Genomic DNA, 23,979 nt, shown 5'->3' with positions numbered 1-23,979 from the left:
GTTACACTAAAATTTGTATGACTGCCAATTATGCTTGCCATCATGTTGTCCTTAGCTGACTTCTTTGTTAGATTCGATTTCCTAGTAAGTTCCATCAATTTCTCCTTTCTTCCGCAGCAATTTCTAACTGTATTTCTTTCCAGTCTGCACCTCCTTCTTAGTCTTTTTATTTCTCTACTAGCAGATACCCGTGCTTCGCTACGGTATTATACTGAAATTTAGAATTGAATGCTTATTTTTTATATATATTATCCGCCGAAATTCGCGATCTGACTCGTTTTCTGAGAGAATCCGCCAAAATTCGCGATCTGATATGTTTTCTAATAGATTACGGCAAGTTTCCTCCCATTTTTCAATCTTTCTTTCCAGCAATCGATTTTGTACTTCCCGGGCTAGGTCCAGGTATTCCACGCGGTCACTTGGGTCCCTAAATCTTTGCCATCTTTTCCTCTAAGCATTTTTAATATGGATCAAATCCTTCAGGAGATCCAGCGTGGTGTCGTCTTGGGTATCTTGGCGATACTGAACCCGCGGCCGGACTGCATTCTTAGTCATTACCCGTCCAGGACCCGTTTCCAGCGCGGTCCGCACATTTGACGACGGTCCAGAACATTATTATTATTATTATTATTATTATTATTATTATTATTATTATTATTATTATTATTATTATTATTATTATTATACGATCTGGACCCCACAGCAAGATGCAAGACCGCTACTTGGCCGTAAATTACATCTTCTGCCATTGTCATTGTTGAGAATGTGACCAGCACCATTGTCGCGCGTAGGCAAGTGTGCGGGATTTCTGGCGATACGAATGACATACTTCCATGCATTATTGACCTTATTATAGAAGTGAACAATTGGACGGTCAGTCTCATTCCTACAGTTTATTTCAAAAGTGTTTAAATTTCAATGTATATGCCAGGAGAATCTACTGTAATCTAAGAACGTTCTCCGAAGGAAAAGATGGCTCTTGAAAACGAACCCAGGAAAGATTAAAATCATAGGTTTATGATCGGAATAAGTACATCGAAAATCTACAGCCTGTTTCCAGTCATTCGACAGGGTCAGGAATGGAATGAATAAAGCCCCCATCTAGCGGCGACAATAGGAATTGTGCCGGCTGCCGAAACCTGTCGCACTCCTCTAGGGCAATGATTAATGAATAACAAATGAAATGAAATTATATTTGACAGTGTTGCTGGAATGAATGGTGACAGGGAAAACCGGAGTATCCGGAGAAAAACCTGTCCCGCCTCCGTTTTGTCCAGCACGAATGTCACATGAAGAGACCGGGATTTGAACCACGGAACCCAGCTGTGAGAGGCCGGCGCGCTGCCGGCTGAGCAACGGAGGCTCCTTATAAATACATTATGAAGAGTAAAATCAATTGGTCTCACCTCCTTTTACACCCCACCACCGTTAAGTTTATTTACCCCCCCCCCAAAAAAACAAAAGAAGGTGTGTATCTTTATGTTTAAAGGAATTTCTAAACACCAATGTTCACGTCTATAACCTTCAGTTTTGAGATAAAAATAATTCACTTTTTCCACTTTCACACTCCTCCCGCCCACCTAAGTGAAGTTTCCGGCAAAAAATACTTGTTTCTTTAATAGTAAAGGATCTTCTAAATACCAATTATCACGACTCTAACTTCCTTCAGTTTTTTATTTAAGTGTCCTCATGGAAGGAATTCAATTCTTTTTCACTCCCGCCCCCCCCCAAGATGATTCCCCCCAAAACGGGTTTTTCTTTGTTTTTAAAGGAGAACCAAATACCAATTTTCACGTCTGTAGGCCCTAACAAAATTTAGTTTTTGTTAGATGTAAGTATACTCAAACAATAAGTCAATTAATTTTAAAATCTTTCACCTTCCCCCATCCCCATTCATTGGATTTTCCGAGAATAGGTGTTTCTTTACTTTTAAAGCAGATTCCAAATATCAAATTTCACGTCTTTATCATCTTCATTTTTGAGATAACACTAGCCTAATTAAAAGAATTCAACCCCCCCCCCCCGGTCTACCCAAGTGGTATTTCCGAACACTAAAAATACACGTTCCTTTATTTTTAACAGAGGTAAAAATACCATTTTCACTTCTGTAACGTGTTAAGTTTTTTGAGATATACTGCATAAATTTTCATTTTAAAATTTCACCCCCTTTTCAGTTCCCCTTAACAGGAGTTTCCAAAAACAAATCACCTAGGTTTCTTTACATTTACAGGAGATTCCAAATACCACTTTTTACGTCTGTAACATTCTACGTTTCTCAGATATTCTGTAGATGTAGTCTTTCAAAAAATTCACCCCAAATTGTCATTCCTGTTTAACCGCAATTAATTGGATTTTCCGAAAACAAAAAAGTACGTGTTTCTTTATTTTTAAAGGAGATCCCATATACAAATTTTCAGTTCTGTAATATCTTCTGTTTCTGAGATATATGTATCCTCACTGAAGGCATTCAACCCATTATTCACCCTTTTAACCCCTCCTAATTGGATTTACAGAAAAATAAAAGTGTTCTTTTATTTTTAAAGCAGATTCTAAATATAAACTTTTACATGTGCAAACTTTTAAAGTTTTGAGATGTAGATACACTCATTTTAAAAATCCAAACCCTTTTCACCCCCACCCCTCCACCACTATTTGGATTTTCTAAAAGCAAATAAAATGTTTCTTTATTTTTAAAGGAGATCGCAAATACCAATTTTCACGTCTGTAATATCTTCAGTTTCTGATATTTAAGTATCCTCATTAAAGGCATTCAACCCCTGTTTCACCCCTCCTATTGGGATTTTCCAAAACAAAAAATACATGTTTCTTTATTTTTGAAGGGGATTCTAAATACCAGTTTTTACATCTGCAAACTTTTAAAGTTTTAAGATGTAGATACACTCATTTTAAAAATTCACCCTTTGCCACCCTTCCTACTGGGATTTTCCGAAAACAAAAAAATACGTGTTTCTTTATTTTTAAAGGAGATTCTAAATACCTATTTTTACATCTATAAACTTTACAAGTTTTGAGATATAGATACACTCATTTTAAAAATTAACCCCTTTTCACTCCCCATTATTTGGATTTTCCAAAAGCAAAAAATAACTGTTTCTTTATTTTTAAAGTAGATCCCAAATACCAATTTTAAGGTCTGTAATATCTTCAGGTTCTGAAATATAAGTAGCCTCATTGAAGGCATTCAACCCTTTCTTCACCCTTTTCCAACTTTTCTACTGGGATTTTCCGAAAACAAAAAATACGTAATTCTTTATTTTTAAAGGAGATTCTAAATACTAATTTTTACATCTAAAAACTTTAAAAGTTTTGAGATAAAGATACACTCATTTTAAAAATTCACCCCTTTTTCACCCCCACTAATTGGATTTTCCAAAGACAAAGTAATACATGTTTCTTTATTTTTAAAGGAGTTCCCAAACACCAATTTTCAGATCTGTAATATCTTTAGTTTCTAAGATATAAGTATTCTGATTAAAGGCATTCAACCCTTTTTTCACCCCTTTTCACCCCTCCTATTGGGATTTTCCGAAAACAAAAAATACGTGTTTCTTTATTTTTAATGGAGATTCTTAATACTAATTTTTACATCTGTAAACTTGCAAAGTTTTGAGATATAGATACGTTCATTTTAAAATTTCACCCCTCTTTTCACCCTCCCAATAATTGGATTTTCCAAAAACAAAAAATACGCGTTCCTTAATTTTTAAAATAGATCAAAAGTACCAATTTTCAGGTCTGTAATATTTTCAGTTTCTGAGATATAAGTACCGGTATCCTGATTAAAGGCATTCAACCCCTTTTTCACCCCTCCCATTGGGATTTTCTGAAAACAAAAAACTACGTGTTTCCTTATTTTTAAAGAAGAATCTAAATACCAACTTTTACATCTGTACACTTTTAAAGTTTTGAGATATAGATACACTCATTTTAAAATGTCACCCCCCTTTTCGCCCCCATAGCGACGGAATATCCAAAAATCCTCTCTTAGCGAGCACCTACATCTTAATATGAATGTATCCCCAAAATTTCATTTCTTTATGTCCAGTAGTTTTGGCTCGGCGATGATGAATCAGTCAGTCAGTCAGTCAGTCAGTCAGTCAGTCAGTCAGTCAGTCAGTCAGTCAGTCAGTCAGGACAAGTTATTTTATATATATAGATTATATTAAGGTGGGTCTTTACCATTCCTTACCCACTTTAAAGGTACAAACCTATTTTTTCACATTCCTTGGCAATTGCTATAAACCCATCCCAGAGTCTGTTTGCATTTTATTTACTGTTTTCCACCAATCATAGTTACTTTTTAAAACTCCCTTATGCCTGCTGTATCAGCCATATGGTACTGCCTAACAGTCCTACTTTTACGACCTTCCTTTCTATCACATTTATTTTTAACTACGACAAAAACAGTTTCATGATCACTAATATCATATATTACTTCGGTTTCTCTATAGAGCTCATCTGGTTTTATCAGCACCACGTACAGGATGTTTTTCCCTCTAGTTGCTTCCATCACTTTCTGAATCAGCAGTCCGTCCCATGTTAGCTTATTTGCTATTTGTTGGTCATGCTTCCTGTCGTTCGTATTACCTTCCAAATTGACATTTGGTAAATTCAGATCCCCCGCTACAATCGCATTCCTTTCCATGTCGTTTCCCACACAGCAGATTATCTTATGAAATAATTTTGAAACACCGTCAGCGCTACCATTTCCCGGTCTGTACACTCCAAAACATCAAATTGCCTATTACGGCCTACCTTCAGAAATGAGCCTTACACCTTTTTCGTAGCTTACAAATTATTCTTTCAGCACAATGACTACTCCCCCTTCCCACCATTCCTATCCTATCTCTACGATACACACTCCAGTTCCATGAGAAAATTTCTGCATCCATTATATCATTTCTCAGCCATGATTCAACTCCTATTACAATATCTGGTAAGTATATAACTATTAAAATACAGAATTCTATTACTTTCTTTACAATACTTCTGCACTTTAACAGTAACATTTTTATGTCATCACTACTTGACTTCCAGATCCCGCTCCCGAGATCTCCCCGTTGCCCTGAATGTACCTCCCTATTACCCTTCCATACAAATTTCCCAACTTACACGTACCACAGCGGTTTAAGTGAAGGCCATCTGAGCACGGATCCCCATCTCATACCCACACATTCCCATCCAGAAATCTCACTCCCAGTTTCCCACATACTCATTCCATAATCTCATTTAAATCCCCAATCACCCTCCAGTCAGTATCCCTCCTACACAGTGTTCCACTGACAACAATCTCCGCTTCCTTAGACTTCACCCGTGCTGCCTTTACCGGATCCCACACATCCCAAACTATGTTGGTACTTATACCAGCCTGCCTTACATTGTTGGTACCAACATGAAACATTACCACCTTCTCCTTCTCCTCCTCCTTCTCTTCTACTTTCATCAACATCTACCTCAACGTAATTCGTTGATAACACTCTACCCCGGTTCCCTTTTCTCCCCACACTTCTCCTCGTTGTCTAACAATGGAATCCCCATGACCGGAGACTCAACCCTACCCACCACATTTGATCCCCTCCCATCTTTGCTGACAGCTGCAGAAGCTACTTCCTCCTGCCTTTTCTCCTTCCCGTGACCCTGTACCACCTGTCTTTTCCTATCCACTACTCCAGATTTCCCTTTCCTACCTTTTCCCTTTCTCCTACTTCCACACTTCTCAGCAACATTTCCCTGTTCCTCATCTTCCCTCGGTTGTTCTACCTGCAGTGACTCGTACCGATTTCTCACAGGCACCTGTCCTGAATTCTGATCCTGAGAATGGAGTCCTTAGCCTGCAATCTCCTTCCCCTTAAAACATTAGACCACCTGTCTTCTACAATTTCCCCCTTTCCTTCCCATCCCTCTTTTACACCTACTGTATCATGTATATTGTTTGAGGAAGACCTACCTTCCTTCCTGTCTTCTGAGAGAATCCTAATTATCTCCCTCAAACTCTCCAACTCCTCCCTCATACTCCTCAATGCCTCGCCTCACCCACAGTCCCTACACTTGCACTCCTTAGCAATTCTTTACGGAAAAGTGAAAATAAAATGAAAAATAAAATTACGTATTATGCGCAAAAAAGGAAAGAAATATTGTCTAGGATAATACACAAGGATCACACGACAATAAGGTAATTTATATACCACTACACTACAGTACTACTTAGTCGCATTCTATTTTTATCCTAAAACACCACAACAGGATAAAAACTGCCGATAATTACTGAATATCGAAAGGAATACACAGGAATTATCCAATTTTAAACTGCAGTTAAGCCTATCCTAATTACAACTACAGAATTCTATTAAGATAATTTCTACTGATACCTCTACTATTCTACACAAATATTTAACAATAATATAATAAGCACGCTAGTTTCTAATAAGATATTACTCATATACTACTGTACAGTACACTACAATAATTTTAAACTACGTTCAGGCGTATCCTAATTACAATAACATATTTTACTACTAAGCACAAACAGAAATGAAAATGTCTGTCACGACAAGGAGATAGACATTTTTAATCAAATAAATATGTAAGAGATTTTTTGTAGCCAGTTTTATAAATATGTAATTATAAATTGTTCACGCCGCATTACGGCGAAGTTTATTTATTATTACCGGAATGCAGCTGGAAATGTATGTTTTTAAATAGGGTGATTTTTCGTTCTTTATGGTTTGCCCTACGGGAGTATTAATTTAAATAAGGGTTGTTTATGTGAGATCACGGGTTTTAGTTGGCCGTAGATAGTAATTTGCGTATGTGCAGTTACATTCATTTTTGGGTAAAGATCTCTTGTAACCATGTTAAAAAATCGAACCGTGAGTCTAGGAAATAGAAGGCTTCCTGTGCCGATGACATAGATGTTAGGCTTCTTTAAACAACAATCATAGTCATCATCATCATCATCATCATCATCATCATCATCATCATCAGAAGGCGTCCATTTAACTTCAGGGCATGCCTGTGTATTTAATATCTTCTACAGTGCACGAGATTTGCAGGTACTGTTGGAGATGAGCAATTACAACCGTACATCATTGAATAATGAGGGTTCTCCTGAATGACAAGGGGTTGCATGGTTCAGTAATGCAACCTGTGGGTGAACCGGGAAGTGTCAGAGTAGATGTTGAGGTGCAGATGACATAAAGCTACGGCAAGTAATTTATGGCCATGACGCCTGGTGAAGTTCGCGTGAGATAAATATGTAAATGCTGGCCTTGACAGAGAGAGCGAAGAAAGCATTGACTCACTGGCCATTAATAGAGAATGGAATCAATGCAGTGGCCGAGAATCAGCTGAGGAAGTAAAACATGTGCACTTTGAAATACGTCAACCGACCGCGTTTTAAGTGTTGCTTTTGTTGGGTGCGGTGGCTGAGGGAGAGACTCTACCTGTGTTGAATTCTTTAAAGGGTTATTGCGAGGTATTTAGCCTGACCTTGGCCTGTCGGTTGGCAAGAGACATTCTGGGTTACTGAACCAAACAGCAGCTTGTATAATTAAAAAAGGGAGGCGTAACTATAATAGTCACTGCTTGGACCGAAGACGAAACCAAGCTGACCAGCCGTGGAACCGGGGGTGTTGGAGTTTGTAACACGTACGCCTATACTCAAAATGATGGCATTTTTATTTGTGTATTTTAATTACAGGTGCTCGTACGTGTTTGATGTGCTCGGTGATTTCCACGTCATCTATGTAGTTGCGTTTTGCATTTGTTGATTTGTCCGACTTTTTCGTGGTTTGATGGCACCGTGTGTATTTGAAGGCCGTGGGCTCAGTTCCATCAGTGCTGTTATGGCCACGACCATAATATTTATAATATGTGTCTTTTGGGGGTTATAGGGACGGTCCCATAACCATAGCGTATTTACGTGTATGCGTAATTTACCATCACCACACAAGCCGAAGAAATTTTATTTGGATGCGAAAAAATTCCTTTCTCTTATATAAAACATATCGTTGATTAATGGTCTCTGGACCAAAGGTTGATAAGACATGTCTGTTATCTGCGTTCGTACTCTATCGTATCCCAGTTTCCAAGATTTAATATATTAATGACAGAAGTGTGCGTGTACCTACGCTATTTCGTCGTGATTTGTATAGTGGTCCATATTTCTTTTATTCGTTGGGTTTGATTTCTTTGTCTTAGATTAAAAAATTTGATTGATCCTTTACTTCGATATAATTCTCTTTCACAGTGATGTGCTTTGATCCCTGTCTTTGTAGAATAAGTTTTAGTTAAATTCGGAGGGCCATTCGGACGCTCCACGACCCTGATTCTAAAAGGGCTTAGCTAGGCATAACTTAAGACAGGTGGAAGGGTACAATATATTTTTAATTAATTGAATCCAGTATTTAATTCGTGGGCCCCTCTCCTAACGTTTTGTCAATTAAAGTTATTTTTCAAAATTCCGTGTTGTTTAAGAAACATTGCCTGTGGTACTCAGCTGTATACGATGTAAAATTGGTTTTGGTAATATTGTCTGAGTATTTACATTTAAAATTTGCACTTTATTCGACTAAATTAAGCAAGTTTTACACCACGTTTACCAAATTCTTTGGTTCAAGTTCTTAGCTCTAATAATGGCTGGATATACTGAACCCGAATGGGTTGGATCATTGGCATAAAATATTATAAATTAGAGAAAATTACAGGAGAATGGAGTGAAGTTACAGTAGAGACCGGATGTGTGTTGAAATACCGCGTGCCTGAGCTTGAAGCTGGAGTATGCGTGTCGAGGTCATAGGATGGCGCAATATAGAAGCTATGGAATCTTCCACTCATAAGGGGAAAGGAAGCGTGATCGAGTTACTTGGATTTAAGTTGGCAGCCCTTCTGTGCGACAAATCAGCGTACGGCATATACTGATGTGATGGGGGAAAGAAATATGGCCGCCAGTGTAAAAGCCCTCCGATAATGGATAAAATTTCGCCTAGGACAATGCAGAATCAAATTTAGGCTTTTAGTTAAACGAGAATTTAAGACGATGTTCTCCTAATAAACAATTGCGACCAATAAATGTAGTTATACCCAAGAGGATATTGCACCATTGATGAGGGTATTTCCCTGTGTGCCGGCGTGCCGGAAGTATAGCCACGCGCTGCTTTGGAGAAGCACTCTGCTACGCGATTCGATACGGGATAGGACGACGGTGCATGGCGTTCGCCACTCGTAGAAATCTTGAGCATTTCTCAGCCTGATAACTGTAATAGCCTCAAAGTATAACTGAATCCGACGCATTTTACTTTCACGTATATAATGGGAGGGAAAGGGGTAGAGAATTTGAAGGAATAGTACCAGAATATTAACTTTAACGAAGCAATAAAGACCGGTGTGATTTCGGGCATTGGGACGCTTTGCCGTGTCGCGAGTCGTGTATCGCAGAATATTGCAGAGACTGAGTGTTTTCTTCATCTTTGTGATTGTATAAATAATAGTGAAAAGTGTATTTATAAGTAACCCACGTATATTTTTTGTGTGATTTTAGTGTGATAATATGTGTGAAGCGGTGTAAATAGAAATGCCAGCAAGTATGAAAAACATGGATGCCCAGGAAGGCATTAGTGCAAATGTTAATGTCACCAGTATGATGCACTAAAACTCCACCATGGGACCTACCTGAGATTCCAGATGTTGTGTAGCTGAACGGGACGCCACCGAAACTGATAAGTACTACCTGATTCATTATACGTCGCTTATGCACGCCTCACTGTTAACTTGTAAATAATCTTTATTTTCCTTGCATGAAAGTTCATTTTTATATTTCTTTTTCTGCTGTAACAAAGGGTAGCTAGTTGTAGGGAATAATATTGATATACTGATGCCTGGGGGAAATAATGTTGTGTAGAATAAGTTTCGTGTGTGAATATGATCTTCTTCAATACCATGATTACGTGTTTGGAAATACGAGTTGCATAGTGCGTGATTTTCATATACGATATCCGCGTGTGTGTAAATATTTAAGTAAGATAGACGGCGTTCAGTATGGGTTAATAATCCTAGGAATAAGGTAAATAGTTATGGCATGTGCATGATATTATGTTAAGATCATCGAGAAAAATCATTGATGTTGTGAAGAGTCGAATCTGGGCCACCTGCGCACATTACAGTGAAGTTTTAGAGTCCATTTTCATCAGTTATATAATTCAAGTGAGGTTTAGGAAGATAATTTCGAAGTAAGGCCTTTAAGAGACACATAAAAGTCGTGGGAAACGAACCGAGGATATTGTGGAGTATAATATGAAATATATAGTGCCAGCAAATTGATAAGTATTTCTTGAGATGATATGAAATCCAGGAGAAATGTACGAATTAAATATGTGATACGTAGAATGAGTAAGGTACATTGAAAGCGCTAAATGCTTCAGAATGATTGTTGTTGTTCGCCCCGGGAGGCCAAGTGATATGTAAGATAATTTAAAAGAGATATGGATTAAATTAGAACGGAGAGATTCATTTAGTGTCCACATAAATTTTGCCGTGTCATTGGAGATAACAGATGTGAGTTATGCTCGGAGATGAGGGTATAGCACCGGCTGGATATGTGTATTAGAGGGGTTCACTGCGTTGGTTAAGGTCCTATATAATAAAAGAATTAATGTCATTTATTATACGGTTCTACTTGAGAGATTTTTAAGAACAGCACATTGATATTTAAAATGCTAATTATACTTCGTGACTGCCCACATTGTGTTGTAGGTAAGGATAGGTCACTGTAATGTTACGATGCTGAAGATCTGGAGTTCGATGCCTGGCCAGATCAATGGATATGGTGTTTCTGTCATGATGTGTTTGACTGTTGTTGTACGTTGTGCATATGATGTGTAATATATCATGAACTTGTCAATGCAAATTCTGATTTTGCAGTGGCAAAATTCTGTTCGATTGTGTGAATTCATTTCATTTGTGGTTGATATTTTGCGACAATATTGGTTCCGCCCTATTGTCATAGAGTCAGTGTAGATTAAGATTGTGATTTTTCATTTAGTGTAGGTCTTTTGATACAGAAGTTGATGCTTAACTTTGTATTATTTGGACAGCTGAGTGTGCGTACGCGAGATATTTTCTTTTTAATGATGAATCAGAATAGTAACTTAATTTAATCCGGGTCAGGGGTACTTGTCGGTTCGGTCGCGTTTTTTCCGTGTTGTATATAAACAGAGTAGGAAGTAAAGCACTGTAAGAATGAATTAATGAAATGTTGCGGACTTAATCATTTAATGAGGTAGGGAAATAAAATGATTGAATAATTCTTGATGGTCACTAATGATTTAACGATTTTAACTTCATACTTGTAAAGTTCATAAATTCAGTAATGTGCTGGGATTTTTAATTTACAAACAGCTTCACGGTTACATGATGATGATATTGAAATAATTCTAAATAATCGTATAATTATAATATGAGTTTTCATAATTTAATAATTAAATGATTTTGGGAGTGCAAAAATGGATACTGATTTTGAACTTAGGAATGGATGAATACATTGACAATTTATATTTTTTTAATTTCAAAAGGTCACTTTGACAAACAAGTGATGGTCAAATACATTCATATTATTATTAATATTTTGAAATATGGTGTTTACCAAATATAATGGAGATCAAATAATGAATTTAAGTAAAGAGTTAGTAGAGGAAAGTAATCTTGGTAAATGACAAGAAGATGTAATATGAGCTAATTCAGTGATGTGTTGGATGAATTTTAAATCAACTGATAAGATTGATGGGTTTATGGTCATAGTTGACAAAGTGGAAATACTGAGGTTGGTAATTGGGTTGATGAATTTTTCAATAGATGATGATTTATGTAGTGACCTAATGTAGATTAATTTGTAAAATTTGAACAAAAGAAATTCATATGAGTTGACGAAGGTATGACGTATCCATGTACAGTCCGAACATTGTTTTATTGATGTATGGATGTTTATTTTGCTAGAGTTTAATTATTTTTATTTAATAAATTTATGTTCTCATAAAAGGTTCTCATTCAGATCTTTTTATTTAATTTTATCTTCTCTCTTATCCTTCCCGCTTAGTAATTTAAGGTAGTTTAAAATATTCGAAGATGTCAGCGACCCTGTGATAGTCTCATATCGGTGCCACATTTCAAAGGCTGGAAGGGTAGAGGGTTGAATACGGAGAATCACTCTGAAGATTTAATGGGGAGATTCTGTGATACTGCATATAACTCCCCATGCATTATATTTATTATTACGTTTATTCAGTATTACATTATACAGTATATAGTAAAATGTATCAGCTGGAAGGTCTCTCTCTCTCTCTTTCTCTCTCTCTCTCTCTCTCTCTCTCTCTCTCTCTCTATTGGATCTTGTACGCAATATATTCTATACAGTACTGGTAAAACAGAGATATTAAGAAAAGGAAAAAATAACACGGAAACGTGAATAAGTCATCTAGGGGAATTCAACTAATCACCGAGTCCTGGATGTGGCAAGTCCGTGCAAAAGCCCCTACCAAGCCATTTTAGGAAGTGCGTCATCCGACGAACTGAACTGCCGTGAATTCAAGTCATGGAAGCCCAGGAGAAAATAATAAATGTACCGGTACATGGGAAGGAAGCTTATAAACGGAGAGGTAAAACGAGAGAAGTACCCATTGTCAACTGACTGGTCTATCTACTGGGGATGGTAGTCAGTGAATAGCATCGATGCTCCGTTGGTATTAACTATTGCTATATGGACTGTTTATCGTCGTATCTCTTATTTTCAGAGATAATGCTTGAGTAGATTCTATTTGGGGCTGCGGTGGCCTCCTCCTCACCGGGCTGCCCTTTCCTGGTTGGACTGCAACTACAAAAATCAGAGAATCAAAACCGTAAGGTGTAAAACTGCAAGGCACTACGAGTCTACGAGGCTTAGCGGATGACTGAGTAAAACTAGAGGAATCAAAGCTGGGGATGCACATAAGTGTAAAAATTGCAAGTATCGGGGCTAAAAAGTGCATAGTGGTATAAAAATGGCGGAGGTAAATGGGGAGCAAGGAATGTGGTGGAGCAGAAGAAGGTGTGGTGGTGGAGAGCTTGACCTATGGCCTTGTTGGTTGACGACATTGTTGACCTTTTGGCAACATTTTCAACCTTTTAGTGTGGACAATGGTATATATGGGTGAAAAGTGCCTTTGCTGGCGAGATGTAGTGTTCACAGTGCACTATGCCCTCTAGTATGGGCTAGAATAACTTTTTTACTTTCACTGACCTGTCTCAGTCTCATCCTTGGCTTTAACAATATGAAAGTGACTGAGGTATGAGTGATGCTAGTAATACCATTCCTTATGCAGCCAGTCCCTGTTATGAATGATGTGAAAATATTGCTCATAGGGTCGGTTGGTGCATGCATTTAGTGGGCTTGGCAAACTGATATGCAATAGCAACTTCTGCCTCGGTGAGGAAAGCAACAGGAAACCGACTCACTCTTCATTTCCCCAGTACGCCTCTTCAGTGACGCCTAAGGTATTTATGACAGCCTTTGGCGGAGCTGTGGAGGATCAAACCAGCCTTCTGGCTGAATACCCAACACACAAAACATGGGCGAACAACAGAAAGAATAGGCACAGGTATGGTGAATTAAAGCGTAAAATTTGAAAAATGTAAAACATTTCGAAAAATGACAAATATACCGAAAACGGTGGGTCCTATCGTAAAATGAAGTATCACATAGCCCTGAAATTAACTACAAGAAAAGTTTGTTATGCATTTTCTCCCCAACTCCAACCGTTTTCGAGAAAAGTCAGCTATCGGGTTTATTTAAAAAACTCTGTCCAGTTCTGATTGTTTAATCCATGCAGCCATTTGACGTAAAGTTTATTACATGTTTTATAGCACACCTTCTACGAGCTAACGGTTTGCGCATGGCGTTTTCCGAAGTTCTTCGATGTAAAATTCACACTCGATGGACTGACCGTTGAGATCATTCAGTAAAAAAGGAACTGGCTTGGTAAGTTTAGCGTATCTAATACGAAAAACCTCTGTGCTCAGTTTGGTGTGTATCCTTTGTCGAAGATAGATTTAAAATTTTGATGCCATACGAAATACGAAATCGATAGCGCCCTGGATAGGCTGTTTTGATGGGATTAAAAACACAATCCAACTGTGGGATATTTTTCGTCAGGAGTCTGGCATTTTAGCGATGGTTCTATACTTGGTATCGTAATATGCCAGTAGAGTCTGAAGCAAATCGAGCCACCAATACGATACTCTGGCTGTAAATTCTTTCCATATATCCGTTCTTAAATACGATTCAAACATAAAATAATGACAAGCAATCAGACATTTTAGATACCTTGAAAGTCCTCGTTGAAAAAACCTTATCTTGATTGGTTTGCAGCAGTTTAGACTGACATTTTGATCTCTGATTGACGCGCATGAATGTCGCAGTCACAAGAGTACTCGATCTACTACGTACATGCTCCACAAGAGCCATTTTCGGATAGATATCGATGGCGGTGAGCATATACTTGACTTTAGCATTGCTTTTGGTATAACGCATAATTTCAACGAGATCGGCTTGCCAGAGATCGTAGACTCCGCGTGAAGTGACTTTGCGACGCAAATATTTACAAGCTGGACCGTGTAACTCATTCGCAATGCTATTTTAATAGGTGAAGAGTTAGGAGGATGATGTCGACATGAGGAAGCTCCTCTTCTATTTCTAAAATGTCTCATTCGTATCCAGTATGACGTTCATCCAAATTATTTGGATTATTCCATTAAGAAGTATGGACATTGGGTTTTAAAGCCTCAAAAGTAATGGCTGAGGCTGAAGCTGTGCGTCGAACACTCTCCGTAGTAGGAAATAACTTTGTGATGGTCGTTCTATATTTAACACTCTTATTTGCATTGATATAGGACTCCGTAGGTTAGGCGGCAGCGCACTGACCTCCACCGCTGGGTGGCGTGGTTCAAATCCCGGTCTCTCATAGTGAGATATGTGCTGAACAAAACGGAGGCGGGACAGGTTTTTCTCCGGGTACTCCGGTTTTCCCTGCCATCTTTCATTCCAACAACACTTTCCAAAAACAATTCATTTCATCTTTCATTCATTAGTCACCAGAGGAGTGCGACAGGCATCGGCACCCGGTACAATTCCTATCTTAGCCGATAGATGGGGCTTCATTCATTCCATTCCCACCGGGCGAGTTAGCAGTGTGGTTAGGGCGGCACATCTGTGAGCTTACAAGAGAGCTACGGGGTTCGAACCCCACAGTCGGCAGACCTGAAAATGGTTTTCCGTGGTTTCCCGACCGCTTCGTTCCCATTCCTAAGCCTTTCCTATCCTACTGTCGCCATAAGACCTATCTGTGTCGGTGCGACGTAAAGCAGACTCCATTCCTGAGCCAGAAGAATGTCTAGAAACAGGCTGTGGGTCTTCATTTTCATTGATCGGTTCCGAACGTTCGTATTTACAGCTATAGGCATTCGTGGCAAGTACTTAGCTATACCCTCGTTTTTTTGTTTGTTTTTTTGTAATCTTCGCTGTCGAGAGCTCTTAAAAACAGAAGATCGAGAAGTCCAGCTGTTGGTTTATAATGTACACCTCTGGCAATGATGTTATTATCGCTTATCGTGATATCTGTCCGGCTCTGTGGCTAAATGGTTAGCGTGCTGGCCTATGGTACCAGGGGTCCCGGGTTCGATTCCCGGCAGGGCCGGAAATTTAAACCATAATTGGTCAATTTCGTTGACACGGGAACTAAATCCAGTAGTATACTGGAGATCCTATCAGAATTTAGTGTGCTTATTTTATTATTGCAAACTATTTGTGTAGTACTGGTGTAGTAGAGGTATCCGTAGAAACTCTTACTAAAATTCTGTTGTAGTAATTAGGATAGGCTTAATTGCACTTTGGAATTGTGTAGTTCTTGTGAATTCCTTTAGATATTCAGTAATTAACAGCAGTTTTTATCCTGTTAGGGGTTGTAGGATAAAAAATAGTATAGTATTGTAGTGTAGTCGTATATTAATTACCTTATTGTAGTGTGATCTTTGAGTACTATCCCAGACAATACATCCCTCCGTTTATTTCTTTTTTTGCAAATAAGTTATTTTATTTTAATTTTAATATTTTCCGTAAAGAATGGCTAAGGAGCGCGAGTATTCGAACTGTGGGTGTGACGAGGCATTGAGGGGTATGAGGGAGGAGTTGGAAAGTTTGAGGGAGATAATTAGGATTCTCACAAAAGACAGGAAGGAAGATAGGACTCCCTCAAACAATGTACAGGTTACAGTAGGTGTACAAGAGGGGGGGAAGGAAAGGGGGGAGTTGTAGAAGACAGGTGGTCTAATGTTCTAAGGGTAAGGAGATTGCAGGCTAAGGGCTCTATTCAGGATCAGAATTCTGGACAGGTGTCCGTGCGAAATCGGTACGAGTCACTCCAGGTAGAACAACAGAGGGAAGATGAGGGACAGGGAACTCTTGCTGAGATGTGTAAAAGTAGGAGGAAGGGAAAAGGTAGGAAAGGGAAATGTAGAGTAGAGGATAGGAAAAGACAGGTGGAACAGGGTCATGGGAAGGAGAAAAGGGAGGAGGAAGTAGCTTCTGCAGCTATCAGGAAAGATAGGGTTGAGAAGAAGGGGAGGGGATCAAATGCGGTGGGTAGGGTTGAGGCTCTGGTCATGGGGGATTCCATCGTTAGACACGTGGGGAAAGGGTGTGGAGGAAAGGGAACCCGGATAGAATGTTATCCAGAAATTAGGTTGAGGCAGATGTTGAGAAAAGTAGAAGAGAGGGAGGAGGGGAAGTAGAAGGTGGTAGTGTTTCACGTTGGTACCAACAACGTAAGGCAAGCTGATATAAGTACCAACATAGTTGGAGATGTGTGGGACCTGGTAAATGCAGCACGAGTGAAGTTTAAGAAAGCGGAGATTGTTATTAGTGGAATACTGTGTAGGAGGGATACTGACTGGATGGGGATTCAAATAAGACTATGGAGTGGGTATGTGTGAAACTGGGAGTGAAGTTTCTAGATCCTAATGGGTGGGTAGGAGATAGGGATCTGCGCTCAGATGGCCTTCACTTAAACCGCAGTGGTACGTATAAGTTAGGAAATTTGTTTGGAAAGGTAATAGGGAGGTACATTCAGGGAAACGGGGTGACCTTGGGAGCGGTGATAAGAGAACAGGGAACTGGAAATGAAGTAGGAATGGCATAAAATTGTTAGCGTTGAACTGTAGAAGTATTGTAAAGAAAGGAATAGAATTGAGTAATTTTATATATATGTACACCAGATATTGTAATAGGAGTTGAATCATGGCTGAGAAATGATATAATGGATGCAGAAATTTTCTCACGGAACTGGAGTGTATATCGTAGAGATAGGATAGGAATGGTGGGAGGGGTAGTATTCTTTCTGGTGAAAGAAGAATTTGTAAGCTACGAAAAAGTTAAAGATGAGACACATGAAATTCTAGGTGTAAGGCTCATTTCTAAAGATAATAGGCAACTTGATATATTTGGAGTGTACAGATCGGGAAAGGGTAGCACTGACACGGATTCAGAATTATTTGATAAGATAATCAGCTATGTAGGAAACGACAAGGAAAGAAATGTGATTGTAGCGAGAGATCTGAATCTACCAAATGTCGATTGGGAAGGAAATGCGAACGACAGGAAGCATGACCAACAAATGGCAAATAAGTTAATATGGGAAGGACAGCTGATTCAGAAAGTGATGGAACCAACCAGAGGGAAAAATATCCTGGATGTGGTGCTGATAAAACCAGATGAGCTCCATAGAGAAACTGAGGTAGTAGATGGTATTAGTGATCATGAAGCTGTTTTTGTCGTAGTTAAATGTGATAGAAAGGAAGGTCTTAAAAGTAGGACTATTAGGCAGTACAATATGGCTGATAAAGCAGGCATGAGGCAGTTTTTATAAAGTAACTATGATCGGTGGGAAACGGTAAATAAGAATGTAAACAGACCCTGGGATGGGTTTAAAGAAATTGATGAGGAATGCGAAAACAGGTTTGTACATTTAAAGGTGGCAAGGAATGGTAAAGACCCACCTTATTATAATAGAGAAATAAAGAGACTAAGAAGGAGGTGCAGATTGGAAAGAAATAGAGCTAGAAATGGCTGTGGAAGTAAGGAGAAATTGAAGGAACTTACTAGGAAATTGAATCTAGCAAAGAAGGCAGCTAAGGATAACATGATGGCAAGCATAATTGTCAGTCATACAAATTTTAGTGAAAAATGGAAGTGTATGTATAGGTATTTTCAGGCAGAAACAGGTTCCAAGGAGGACATTCCAGGAATAATTAATGAACAAGGGGAGTGTGTATGTGAGGATCTTCAAAAGGCAGAAGTATTCAGTCAGCAGTATGTAAAGATTGTTGGTTACAAGGATAATGTCCAGATAGAGGAGGAAACTAAGGCTACAGAAGTATTAAAATGTACATATGATAACAATGACATTTACATTAAGATACAAAAGTTGAAAACCAGAAAAGCGGCTGGAATTGATAAGATTTCTGGGGATATAATAAAGACAATGGGTTGGGATATAGTACTATATCTGAAGTACTTATTTGATTATTGCTTGGTCGGTGGAGCTATACGAGATGAATGGAGAGTTGCTATAGTAGCCCCTGTGTATAAAGGAAAGGGTGATAGACATAAAACTGACAATTACAGGCCAGTAAGTTTGACATGCATTGTATGTAAGCTTTGGGAAGGCATTCTTTCTGATTATATTAGACATGTTTGTGAAATTAATAACTGGTTCGATAGAAGGCAATTCGGTTTTAGGAAAGGTTATTCCACTGAAGCTCAACTTGTAGGATTCCAGCAAGGTATAGCAGATATCTTGGATTCAGAAGGTCAAATGGACTGTATCGCGTTTGACCTGTCTAAAACATTTGATAGGGTGGAACATGGGAGACTACTGGCAAAAATGGGTGCAACTGGACTGGACAAAAGAGTGACTGAATGGGTTGCTATATTTCTAGAAAATAGATCTCAGAGAATTAGAGTAGGTGAAGCTTTATCTGACCATGTAATAATTAAGAGTGGAATTCCTCAAGGCAGTATTATCGGACCTTTATGTTTTCTTATATATATAAATGATACGAGTAAAGGAGTGGAATCAGAGGTAAGGCTTTTTGCGGATGATGTTATTCTGTATAGAGTAATAAATAAGTTACAAGATTGTGTGCAACTGCAACGTGACCTCGAAAATGTTGTGAGATGGACAGCAGGCAATGGTATGTTGATAAACGGGGTTAAAAGTCAGGTTGTGTGTTTCACAAATAGGAAAAGTCCTCTCAGTTTTAATTACTGCGTTGATGGGGTGAAACTTCCTTTTGGGGATCATTGTAAATATCTAGGTGTTAATATAAGGAGAGATCTTCATTGGGGTAATCTCATAAATGGGATTGTAAATAAAGGGTGCAGATCTCTGCACATGGTTATGAGGGTGTTTAGGGGGTTGTAGTAAGGATGTAAAGGAGAGGGCTAATATGTCTCTGGTAAGATCCCAACTACAGTATGGTTCCAGTGTATGGGACCCTCACCAGGATAACCTGATTCAAGAACGGAAAAAATCCAAAGAAAGGCAGCTCAATTTGTTCTGGGTGTTTCCCGACAAAAGAGTAGCGTTACAAAAATACTGCAAAGTTTGGGCTGGGTAGAACTGAGAGAACGAAGGAGAGCTGCTCGACTAAATGGTATGTTCCGAGCTGTCAGCGGAGAGATGGCTTGGAATGACATTATTGGACGAATAAGTTTGAGTGGCGTTTATAAAAGTAGGAAAGATCACAATATGAAGATAAAGTTGGAATTCAAGAGGACAAACTGGGGCAAATATCCATTTATAGGAAGGGGAGTTAAAGATTGGCATAACTTACCAAGGGAGATGTTCAATAAATTTCCAATTTCTTTGAAATCATTTAGGAAGAGGCTAGGAAAACAACAGATAGGGAATCTGCCACCTGGGCGACTGCCCTAAATGCAGATCAGTATTGATTGATTGATTGATGATTGATTGATTGATTGATTATTTGTTTGATTGATTGATTGATTGATTGATTGATTGATTGATTGATTGATTGATTGATTGATTGATTGATTGATTGATTGATTGATTGATTGATTGATTGATTGATTGATTGATTGATTGATTGATTGATTGATTGATTGATATGTGTCGTCTTTATCATCATCTCATCCTCATTACGACACGCAGGTCGCCTACGGCGTCAAATCGAAAGCCCTGCATCTAGCGAGCCGAACTTGTCCTCGGACACACCAGGCACTAAAAGCCATAAGCCATTCCATTTTATCGTGATATCTTAATCGCCAACGCGAAAGCTCTTGATCTCGTAGCGAACGCTATAGGTTGTACCTGTTTCCTCGGTAACGGTTTTTCCTTGAAAGGGCGAAATTTTGGTTCCGTCTTGAATTAGGTATGATATTCTAACGTAGACAAGAGTTCGGATAAAGGTTTATCTTTGGCGTAGAACGTGTTGCACCGAGCGAGTTGACCGTACGGTTAGGGGCGCACAGCTGTGAGCTTGCATTCGGAAGATAGCGGGTTCGAACCCCACTGTCGGCAGTCCTGAAGATGGTTTTCCGTTTCCCATTTTCACACCAGGCAAATGTTGGGGGTTGTACCTTAATTAAAGCCATGGCTGCTTCATTTCCACTCCTAGGCCTTTCCTTTCCCATCGTCACCATAAGACCTATCTGTGTCGGTGCGACGTAAAGCAAAGTAAAAAAAGGAGGTCTTGTAGATGTCGAAGCAATTACTGACACTGACAGAAAATGTGGAGAGCACAATTGTTCTTCATATTCGACGTCCGAAGTTTGCGTTTCCTTACATTGCGTCGGCTTCGCCTTCAGCCCTTTACCGGAAATCTGTGTTTCCTTACACTTTCAGCTTCGTCACTGCTTTTGACATCGGTTTCAATAATGTTTACTCGTATAGTGGTAATTTTAAATTTTTTGACCAAAACTCACTCTCTGCACGCGTGCGTTTGAGTTCACGAAACTTGCGTCGAATATTATTTCTAACACTGATATTGTGCGGTTTCAGTTGCTTGTCCATATCTCTATATATCTCCCTCTATATGCATTAGCGTTATTTAAAGTTGAATAGAATCGTCGAAGCCTCCAAGATAGCGACCCTTAACGATCTCACTCGGTAGTCGATAACGAAATGGCCATGGCGGTGAGCATTCCAACATGTAGCGCACATTTCTGTAAAGGTGATAAATGTCATGTCCGGGTTCACGTGGTCATCGTAGACATTGTGAATGTTTAACTCATCTTGACGAAAGAGAACAATAACATTTGCATTATGGCGAATAAGCTGTTTTGTTATGCGTGGATAGTTTTGGCAGAGATAGAAGCAATCTAAATGTTTGGGACGTCCCATACTAAAAGAGAACTGCTGTTTCGTAGATATATCATCGAAAATCATGAGCGAATCGGGGCGAACATCATCTGGAAAAACTTCGTCTTCGTGCGCTGCGAATGCAGAATAACCCATGTTCCCTTTCTTGAGGCCAGACATGACCTCTCCTAAGAACACGTACCTTGGTTGATGGAGCGACTTGGTGAAGATGTAAATATTCTGGAAGCGAACTCCATTCAATGAGGTAATCAGAGTGATCATAAGTTTAGTCTTTCTGCAACCCGATGTTCCGACAATGAGGCATCGAATGGTTGCGGGGAAAAGCGTCCCATGACGTTGTGCGGTCGATGCTGGAGTAAGGCTAGAAACTACGTCTCCGACCGGAAGTGATTGCGACTGTTTAATAAACTCCATAGCGACATGGTGTATTATATACAGAGGGGAAACGCGGATGTCTATTCTATTTATAGTATATGTATATTGAAGCCAATAATCTTTGTGTCATAAGAAATCAGAGCCTTAAATTTACCACATGGGGCGGGGGTCTACATTGCTTCACGTCCGTAGGTTTAACCACTACACTGCCCTACACGTGTCTCCCGGGTGGTGCTAAGAAAGCAACAGTGATAAGATGAGACCGAACTGTCGGAAACGACCTCTCGGTCAAGGAGCGAACAAGAAGGAGATGTGTGGTCCTTTTCAGGACCTTCAAGTTCGTAGAATTGGACCATCGCTGCGCATTTGTCAATTGAATATCGAAGGGATTAGTCGAGCGAAATGTGAGTATCTTTCCAGGATTGCACTGAAATATACAGTTGATGTCATCGTGCTTCAAGAAACACACACAGCAGATGAACTACAGTTACAGAGTAGGGGGAAAATTCCACGCTTTAAATTGGTAGCATTTAACTATCATCAAAAGTATGGCCTTGCAACTTATGTCAGGAATGATATAACAAATTACCAATTACTATCAGTAAACTCTGAAAATGACATTTTTACTACTACAGTTAACATTGAAAACTTGACAATAGTTAATGTGTACAAGCCGCCAGATACTACTTGACCTAATCCTCCTATACCTTCTCTGCAGTATCCTACTATATATCTCGGCAATTTCAACAGCCATCATCATCTTTGGGGATATAATAAAGATGACTCTAATGGTGAAGTTCTTGTGGACTGGATGGAAACTGAAAATCTCAATCTGATTTTTTATGCTAAGGATCTGCCTACCTTTCAATCAGCTCGCTGGTCTCGAGGCTACACCCCAGATCTTTGTTTCACAAATCGGCTTCATAATTCACACAATCAAGTTCGATGTAGAGTGCTCAACGATTTCCCACATAGTCAACACAGGCCTGTTCTCTTGGAGGTTGGGACGTCTTTACCTGTTGTTCGATCACATCCTAAACCGAGGTGGAACTTCAAGAAAGCCAACTGGACTGAATTTGCAAAGCAAACAGACTCCAATATAAGATGGATCAAACCAACATACAACAACTACAGCAGATTTGTAGGGGTTATAAAAGGTGCAGCGAGACGATGCATCCTTAGAGGATATCGTAAGGAGTATATCCCTGGCTGGAGTCCAGAGAGTGAGGAATTACTACGATAATATGAAGAACATCCTAATTCCGACAATGCAGCTGGTATCCTCCAATCCTTGGATGAGAGTCGAAGAAGGATCTGGCATGAAACAGTGGAATCCCTAGATTACACCCATTCTAGCAGAAAGGCCTGGTATATAATTAGGAGATTGGATTCTTCAAACCCTGCAACTAAGAGATCAAAAACAGCCATCAATCTGAATGATTTTGCTAATCATCTAATAACAGTTTCCTAAAACACAGAAGACAAGCGAACCAAAAATGATATCAAATTAAAGTTGAACATCAAGAAAAGAGCAGCGCCGCAGTTTTCTGAATTCTCTACTCCATTCAAAGAAGGGAAAACTAAAGTCGCAATAAAAAGTATGAAATTTGGAAAAGCTGCAGGATTTGATGGAATTTATCCTGAATGTTTGGCTCATTGCGGACCAGCCACAATAAATTGGTTAACCAACTTCTTCACTAATATTCTGCAAACTGGAAACATCCCATCTCTGATGAAGAAAACAAAGATAATAGCCATACTGAAACCAAATAAAGATTCATCTAAAGTGGGAAGCTACCGTCCAATAGCACTTCTAAGTGTCACATATAAACTCCTTGAGCGACTGCTCTACAATAGAATTTATGAAACAATCAACAGCTACATTCCTATAGAGCAAGCAGGATTTAGACCTGGAAGAAGTTGTAATGATCAAGTACTATCTCTCACCACGTATATCGAAAATGGATATGAGAGGAAATCAGTAAGCGTGGCTGCCTTTCTGGATCTATCAGCTGCCTATGATAATGTCTGGCGAGATGGAATCCTAAAATTTTTGAGTGTGATCCCATGTCATAAACTTACGGCCTTACTTAGCAATATGCTCAGTAATAGATACTTCAAGATCTACGCTGATAATGACAGAAGAAGAGTGTTTAAATTA

General features: G+C 39.1%; 1 protein-coding gene and 1 non-coding gene across 2 annotated transcripts in view; one reads left to right on the top strand and one right to left on the bottom strand.

The window, feature by feature from the left end:
• The window catches only part of LOC136863506 (zinc finger protein 260), a 611,998-nt gene that overhangs the window by 23,715 nt on the left and 564,304 nt on the right, over positions 1-23,979 (bottom strand). The gene's annotated exons all lie outside the window — the stretch shown is intronic.
• Positions 15,668-15,740, top strand: TRNAH-AUG (transfer RNA histidin (anticodon AUG)). The gene has a single exon. It is a non-coding gene; the product is annotated as a tRNA-His (tRNA).

This window comes from Anabrus simplex, chromosome 2 (genome assembly GCF_040414725.1).
Source record: "Anabrus simplex isolate iqAnaSimp1 chromosome 2, ASM4041472v1, whole genome shotgun sequence".
NCBI classification, from domain to species: Eukaryota; Metazoa; Arthropoda; class Insecta; order Orthoptera; family Tettigoniidae; genus Anabrus; species Anabrus simplex.
This window is presented reverse-complemented; position numbering and strand designations above follow the sequence as displayed.